This window comes from Aquila chrysaetos, chromosome 10 (genome assembly GCF_900496995.4).
Source record: "Aquila chrysaetos chrysaetos chromosome 10, bAquChr1.4, whole genome shotgun sequence".
NCBI classification, from domain to species: domain Eukaryota; kingdom Metazoa; phylum Chordata; class Aves; order Accipitriformes; family Accipitridae; genus Aquila; species Aquila chrysaetos.
In genome coordinates this window covers 19,476,081-19,484,686 of record NC_044013.1, presented here as the reverse complement: position 1 = coordinate 19,484,686, position 8,606 = coordinate 19,476,081, and the positions used below count along the sequence as shown (strand labels likewise).

Genomic DNA, 8,606 nt, shown 5'->3' with positions numbered 1-8,606 from the left:
AACTGAGAAGTCAGGCACCTTTTATCACCTGGAGCCGGTATTTCACCAGAACGTACTCGCTGAGGGGCTCTGCTTAAAAGCCGGCGTGCTCCTCGCCCGCTCTCAAACACCGCCTTATCTTCGCCAATTTGTATCCGCCTGAACACCACCCCCTCCCGCCTGCAGTGCAGCTAAAGCTAATCGGAGGCCCTCGCCCACTCCTCAGTAATTGCCTCAGCTCCTAGGCGGAACCCTTCTGAGCTACAGGGCGGAAACCGGGCGCTACCCGAACGGCAACGGTCCCGGTGTCGGCCTGCCGCCCCTGGGCCGCGCTACTCCCCGGGCCCGGCTACTCTGCGTCAATTTCAGCGTCCCCCGCCAGCGGCACCCTCGCAGCGCTGCCGCAGGTACAACCGACCCCCGCCCACAGCCCGCCTCTCCGACGGACGATGCCCGCGGCGGGCCGGACGCCTGCCGGCGCATGCGCGGCCGCGGATAGCACGGAGGACAGGGCTGGCGACCGCCTCCCTCGCCGCTGAGTGGCGGCCGGGTCACGTGGTGCAGGGGGAGGGCCCGGGCTGGTGCTGCTGCTGCCGCCGCCGCTGCGCGCGCCGGAGAACGTGAGTGCTGAGGCGGGGAGGGGGCGCGCGCCGCCGCCGGCGCGGTTGGTGCCCTCGCCCGCCGCCGCGCGGGGACGGGGAGGCGGCAGCCAGCTCCGCGGCGCCCTGCCGCCTCCTCCCGGCGGGCGTGGTCCCCCCGCTCCCTCAGCCCGCCCCGGCTGGGCCCGCTGCGGGGCTGGCAGGGCTCGGGCTGGCTCCGGCGGCGGCCGGCGAGGCGGTGTGAGGGGAGGGCCCCGGCACGCGGCGGCCGCTCCTCCTCGGCGGAGGGCGGGAGCCGGCCGTGAGGCGAGGCGGGCGCGAGGGGCGCAGCCCGGGCCTGGGTGTCGCGTCCGCCCAGCCGCCGCCGCGGTCGTCCTGTGCCGGAGGCCGTCCGGTACGCCGAAACAAAAGCACTTCAGAGGCGTCTGGGCTGGGGAAGGCTTCCCCTGAAGCCGTTAGCTCTCTGGAGCTGGCTTCTTGTAAGTCGCGCTCCGCTGGAAGCAGAGTGGCGGAGCGAAGTTTATGGAACTGAACTGAGTTTCAGAAATCGCATAAATGCGATAAATATCTCCCACTCTAACAACTCTTAGCATTACACCACCACCCCGCCCCGCCCCGGTTTCTGTAGGACTTTGCTCTTGCGAATGCTTTCGAGACGGTAGAAGGAGGCAGTGCCTGCAAGAGTAGAGAGTGTCTGTCACGTCAAAACCGGTGGGGATGTGACAGTGCTGGTTCCCAAGGTCCCAACCCCAGATACGCTTGTCTTATCAGTAAACTGCAGCAAATTCATTTTTGAATACAGTGACACCTTAATATGTGCTGCTTCTCATTATAGTTGGGTGGCTTCAACATTCATGTTTTCTAATTTACTCCATTACCCTACAGCAGTATTTTTTTACAGGTTATGTAAATAATCAACTGATTAAAAACAAAACAAAAAAAAACAGAACAGACTGACCAGAACTATATCCCTTTCTTTTCTTGTTAAAATAAAATGGTAAAAAAACTCCCAGCAACCCAAATGTGCAAGTAACTTGCACCTGTATCAAAGGAGAAACAGTGACAAATGTACCTCAACTATATTGGGTAAACTTTCTTATGTTTGTGTAAATACTGAGTTTAAGTAATGCAGTTGTTTGCAAAATGTATTTAATGATACCTGAGTTGCTTTAATTTCCTGAGATGGCACACTTATGTTCTTCCTGGAGCTGCATTTTGTTAATTCAGAGATTCGAGGTCTTGACAAGAGTTAACGCTAAAACTAGAAAGGGTATTTTTCTGAATTGTTTGTATATTTAAGAAGTATGATTTAAAATGAATTTCATTAGAAAGTATGCTTCCTGTCCTTCATTTCTCCAACAAACTGCAGACAAATTTTCCTTTGAAGCAACACAAACTAAGGAATGCTAAACTTGTAAGAGCCCTTGTGCTTCATACTTCTGAAGTGGAGTCAGGGAAGCATTGGCTGTTTGATTTTAATTATATTACAAAATTCATGAGATATAAAGGAGGATGCTTTTCTGGTATAATTATCCAGTTTTATAGAAGTGTAAGTATTGCAATCAAGTAAAAAAACCAAAACAAAACCAAAACTGCTGGCCCTAATTAAAGTAGTTAAACATCTGTGAAGTTAAAACTTTTAACTGTGGCCTAATCTGCAGTCCACTGTTGTTCTGATTTTTTTTTAAAAGTGTGACATCCCCTCACCTTCACCAGTACAGTGATACAACTATATTTTACTTCTCTAACTTGAATTATCTGTAGATGCATTATAGTGTTTTGAGAGGTAGTTACTAATTACCATCTTTTGAGAGGTGGGGGTAGTAAGAATACTTATCAAACCCTTCCATGTCCCTTTCCTTCCGCAAAACTGGGAAGGGACTTAAGATGTCCATTATCTCCCCTCAAAATATCATGATAAAGTAATTCTGACTAACGGACCATAGAGGTTCAGCAACAGCTGATGCTTCAAAGAAAGAAATTATCCATTGACATAGTCCTTTTTCTTTCTAGCTTGGTCAAAAATGCTCTATCTGTCTAATTATATGTGACATATAAATTTAGAGATAACTATCTCTGTGTTGCTTTAAGGTTTTCTAACAAAAAAAAAAAGCAGTGGTGACAGATTGCTGTTGTGGCTCCTGTATAAATCCTGAAGAGGCTCTTTCTTTTTTTTTATTTTCAATGAAGGAAAACTTAAGAGAAACTGAAAGATCAGGAAGGAATGAGTTCAGTGGTAGATTAGTCACATAATGCATTTATTTTCAATAATTTCCTGGATCACAGTGTAGAGAAGTTTTCAGTAATTGTTTTGATTTTTCACAAACTGAAGAGGTTTCGAAGACTTTGTTACATCAAATAATATTTCTCATATTGCTACTATGGGATTTTTTTTTTTTTTGCCTTTTTTTAACTTCTAGCTTTTATTTTTATTCTTGCAACTTGGGATCGCTGGTTTTGTTCAGATTCTGGCTGCTGTGTAATGCCCAATGTGTAAATTGCCTGCAGTGCGTTGTATCAGCTTGAGGGTCAAGGTGGTGTCTGAAATGCATAATGTAATTTCCAGAATAAGTCTTCCAGTCCATGCTTAGTCAACTTTGTTGGCTCTGAGGGAGGTTCTGACAGAGCAAATGTCTAGTTGATTCTAGCTGTACATAGTGGTGGAGTAGCTCCTTAGAACCAAGGGACTGTTTGGACAATCAGACCGACCTCTGCTAGCATTAAAACTTTCAAGTTTGTATGTCCCTGAGAGTGGCCTAAGGAAGCTCGTTGGTTCTACATGCTGTGTCTTTGCGTGGCATAAGGAAGTGTTGCTTGCTATGACTTCAGTGTCAGCGTAGCCAACTGAAATAATTTGAGGACTTTGAATTAGAAGTGGATGCCATGTAGGAGGTGAAGGCAGGTGGATAAAATATAGTTATCTTCAGCACATTTTAGCAATAGTGTCAGTAGTCTCAAATGATGACAGAGAATATAACTGGTTGTCCTGATTTCGGCTGAGATAGAGTTAATTTTCTTTCTAGTAGCTGGTATAGTGTTCTGTTTCGTGTTCAGTATGAGAAGAATGTGGATAACACACTGATGTTTTCAGTTGTTGCTAAGTAGTGTTTAGACTAAGTCAAGGATTTTTCAGCTTCTCATGCCCAGCCAGCAAGAAGGCTGGAGGGGCACAAGAAGTTGGGAGGGGACGCAGCCAGGGCAGCTGACCCAAACTGGCCAAAGGGATATTCCATACCATGTGACGTCATGCCCAGTATATAAACTGGGGGGAGTTGGCAAGGGTAGTGGGGTGGGGGGATCGCTGCTCAGGAGCTAACTGGGCATCAGTTGGTGAGTGCTGAGCAATTGCATTGTGCATCACTTGTTTTGTATATTCCAATTCTTTTATTATTATCGTCATTTTATTATTGTTATTATTATCATTGTTAGTTTCTTCCTTTTTGTTCTATTAAACTGTTCTTATCTCAATCCACGAGTTTTAACTTTTTCCTTCTGATTCTCTCCCCATCCCACTGGGGGGGTGTGGGGGGGGGGAGTGAGCGAGCAGCTGCATGGTGCTTAGTTGCTGGCTGGGGTTAAACCACAACACTGGTCTTTACAATGATAAGCCTTAAAGAAGAGTCCAGTGGATGCTCATTCTGATGTTTAGATTTGTATATTGATTCTAATTAAATTTAAATATTTGATAAATATATAAAGTAAATAGATTTCTCTTTTGTGAATGAAAACACGAGTCCTGAGTTGGCAGGGCTTCCAGTGATATTGCAAGTTAATAATTACAATGAAACAATTTGAATAACTCTGTATTTTACCTGAAGGGTGGACAGGTTGCAGCCTCTGGGTATTTTTCTTTTTAGATTAAATAGCAGTAGTCAAACTAATGACGCAATTAAAAGCCTATATGCTTAGCATCTCAAATGTTCATACTTCAGATGTGAGGCAAAGTATGAGATTTGACCTAGTCCCTTCTGTTCTTTCCTCTGAAAACTGTCTCATTTATCTCGGGTTAAGGTGTCCAGAAGTATTCTTGGTGTGTATTGTTTAACATGTATATATTTTATTGTGAGTAGTAATTGTCACACCCTTCAGAACACAATTTTCAGTTTTAAGTTGAAGTTGTTAGCTTAAAAGCTTATGTTGTTAAGGGCTTCTTTTTAGTAGTACTTAAGAGGATTAAAGAACTATAACACATTTTCAGTTTTCATGCTGAAGCAGACATAAAAGGCACAGGAACTTCCGTATTCTCACAGAAAACTTTGAAGGACATTTAAAATAAAATGTGGGACATTAAAAAAGAAAAAGACTTTGTGACGTAGCCTTTTATGCAGTCATTTTATGTTGATATTTAACTTTGTATTGTTTCCTTTCAGCAAGGTAGTTACTGACTTAAATTATTTTAAGTCATTAATCATTTTATGCAAAATGACAAATGCAGTCATTTTAATCATTTGCATTACAGATGTATGACTTCTTATACCTATTCTGAAATGTTGTGTTTTTTCAGTTTAAAGTTCAATACTCCTTTGTGAATGAAAGCAAGTTATGCCCTTTAAGGGCACATTTGATTAATCCAGAAGTAAGTCTTAATAAAGTGATTACTTTTATAATTACATCACAACCTTGTCTTTTGTTATGAACTACGTAATTGACTATGTGTTTCAAAGCTTACTGTAAGTGACAGCTTGTGGTTGACCTTCTCCTTGCATATGTATTAAACAGGATGATTCATTATGTTTCAAATTTTTGAGCTTTTTCTTGCATTGTTTTTTTTTCTGTTATGCCTGCCTTCCTCCCTCCTTCCAAAGTTTGAGGCCAGTAGTAAAAGAGTTTACAGTTTGCTTCTGCTTCCTGTGTAGGACCCTTCTTTTGCCCTAAAAACACTCTATTTCAGTCTTTACTTGGATAAGTCTTTGTACCCTGAGACAGTATCTTCATAGACAAGTAGTGTGGGCCCGTGGAGGCTTACCTGTAGTGTGAAATGGTTTATGCTCAGGATCTGATACTCATCCTTTGCATGTTTCAGTATTTTTTTACATTGGTGTAGCTTTAATCTGGACATGTAGGCTGAATGTGCAATATTTTATGGAGTGCATTGGGTTCTTTCCTGAACACCTCTGGTTTAGTTTCATCTGAAAAGAGACTAGTTCATGCACACTCAGGCCACTCCACAATGTGAACCACGGTGAAGTGGGGGCAATGGAGAAATTCACTTCAAAATCATACTCCTGATCTGAACTGGAAGAGTAACCCTGGGATTTTTTTTTCTGTCAGTGAAGAGTTATACAATGCTAAAGTGCCTCCATTACAAATCATTTTTGCAAAGCAACGAGAAGAACAAAGCAGTTCTAGAGGGAAGGTTGGTGACAGGTCTGAAGATCAGGATGTGCCATGCAGATAACAGCAAAATCTGTAGATCATGACTGCATTCACCATTGGTGGGAATGAGATTTTATATGCCTCTGTCTATTCATAAAAATCTAGGCTTATGTCATGGTGTGATTTTTTTTTTTTTTTTTTTACTTTATTTTTTATTTTTTAAGGACAAGGGTAATGGGCTAGATTTTGCTCCACATAAAAATAAATCAAAATTTCAGGGTAATTACGTCCATTTTGGGGAGAGCAAGGGTACAGGGAGATTCTTTTCCTCTAACTTCAAATTATGGCTGTAAGAAAAGACAGTATAACATTTAATTTTAACTGGTATTTACTAAAATATTTACTTTATTACATGATTTTTCAGTAATATGAAGTCATAATATTTTATGGTTGTCAAATGAGTAAGGGGGGTTGTCACAGTAAAAATAAAAGTTTAAATGCTTTGCACTTGGTTAGTACAAAACAAACAAACAAATTCCAGGAATGGTTAGTTCAGACATTTATCTTGAGTAGGTGACAAAAATGCAGACACGTGGCAGGCTAGATGCAAGACAAATGTCCATTTCAAGTCTGTTCTGGAAATTTGTACATTTTGAAGTGGGTGGCATGTTTTCAAAAAAGAAGAAGTAATAAGTGCTTCATTGTTTCAAACCTCATTAGACTTCTAATAAACACAGTAGAGGCTGAGCAAGAATGTTCAAACAGTTGAAAGCCCTATATATTTTAAGTGAGTTGCATTCCAGAAGGCTCTCAAATAACTACTGTTTTCTTTCTTATGTCTTTTTCCTTTCTAATCAAACATATAATGTGTCTTGGCTGACATTTTTGCTTGTTCCCAATAATGGGAATGATTTATAATACATAGCACTACTGTAATCATGGTGCAAACCATTCCCAGTCATGTTACATGATTATTGTACAGATATATGCTGTATGAGGGTTTCTCTTCCTAGGTGCAGGTGTGTTAAAAGTATTTAAATTGGAAATCAGAGAGTATCAAAAGAGGGGGTGGAAACTTTAAAAAGTAACACTGTAGTATTTGGCAGTTTGAACAAGGTGGTATGGCAAGATTTTTGGAGTTTCTGTGTAACTTGTTTTTAAATGATTTTGACTTTTAAATTCTAACAGTTTTTATGTCTGCTGTTTTGTGGTGGAAAAAATGTAGCTGTGTCAGTGGTATGAGGCAAGTCAAGGGTTTGGGCAGATGCATATAAGAACAGTTTGGGGATGTTGGTATACCTGGTATCAGAGCATGTAGTGTGGAAAAAGAGAATTACATTGATTAAACTTGCGATTATCTCAGTACTTTTTTTTCTAACGTTGACATTAGAAAGTCAAAGGCTGACAATGTTCATTATTATCTGCAACAATCAATTTACACTTTAAGAGGTCTTAGCTCATCTTAACTTAGTAGGGACTACAGCTGTAGTCTCTGTAGTTAAACTGTGAGGATTAGAAACTGGTTTTTAAAGGTACCAGTGTAGTTAGTTATGTGTTCAAGAGGCCTGGTATAAAGTGTGTTTCTGCTCTTTCCACTTTGTTTTAGGCAAGGCTTAGATGTTAATGTAGCATCTCTGAGATTAGACCATGGGAAAAAATGTGGTGAATTTCCTTTTAATGTAGCAAATATGTTTACTTGCATTCTGTTCTACTGCAGTTGTTTTGAGGACGCTACCAGGGTGGTTTTTTCCTTCTCTTAAAGTGCTATAATAAGCATAAATGCAATTTAAAGAGAAATCCAGAGATCAGAATAACTTAACTATAAGAAGTGGCATTGATTAATTATATGTGTGTACTAGCATGGAAGTATATGGTCCTCTCACTTAGATGTAAGTAGAGGAGGTAGGCTGGCCCCTGGATGATCTTCTTTGATGTTCAGCCCTGTGCAGTTTTCTTAGTTCCTTTTGCTGTTATAGGATTACATCATTCAGAGGTTATTTCCTTCTTTTCCATGTGTTCACTTCCTTTGTGTGGTGCAACCTGATCAAATTATTAATGATATTCTGAATACCTAAAGAAAAATGTTTAGTAAAGTGTTTGTAGGCATGCCAATGATCTGTAGAAGTGTGAAACTTAGTAAATCCTAATAGATATAATGTAGAATGTTAAATTTTGCATCTTGAGCTGTTGTCCTTTTTTCCTTGTAAAGGCTTCAGGGTTTTTTCTGCTGTCCTCCAGAAGAATTAGATTGTTGCTTGTTTATCTAATAAAAAATGTTTACAGAGGAAGCATTTGATGTGATGAATTGGAAAGGAATTTAAACTAAATAAAAAGTTAGTATATTAGCAACTTATTCTAACTATTTTATAATATAATGGGAAAGGAGGTGAATGGGGTGTTGAGATGAGAATTTTGTATGTATCTAGATATTTCAGGAAGTTTCATTTGAAACCTGATGGCAAAGTTTTGAAGAGTAAGTGTATTTTGCTGACTTTGCATAGTTGATATTTATGTGTGAAATAATGCATGACGTATCTTCAATAGTGCAGCAAAGAACTGGCATCCTAGAGGTGGAGAAGACTGGCCACGCTATTGTTGTGCCATCTTGGAGAGTTTTGAGAACTAAAAATAGTAGTACTGGGCAAGTTGGGGTACCCCTCAGAAGCTACTTGAAATTCTTCCTGTCTTTTGTAGGTGGTTCCACTCTCTAGA

The 8,606-nt window shown here is 41.0% G+C and overlaps 1 protein-coding gene across 8 annotated transcripts in view; it reads left to right on the top strand.

The window, feature by feature from the left end:
- The first annotated feature begins 436 nt into the window (after positions 1–436).
- RHBDD1 (rhomboid domain containing 1) overlaps positions 437–8,606 on the top strand; it is a 118,341-nt gene continuing 110,171 nt past the window's right edge. For 2 of the 8 annotated variants that reach the window (XM_030029279.2, XM_030029280.2), the window contains exon 1: positions 437–599. The gene's annotated coding sequence lies outside the window, so the exon portion shown is untranslated. Of the gene's footprint in view, positions 600–851; positions 1,665–7,877; positions 8,228–8,606 lie in introns of those variants that run through there. The other 6 variants (XM_041127020.1, XM_041127017.1, XR_005933490.1 and 3 more) reach the window with 5 other exon arrangements.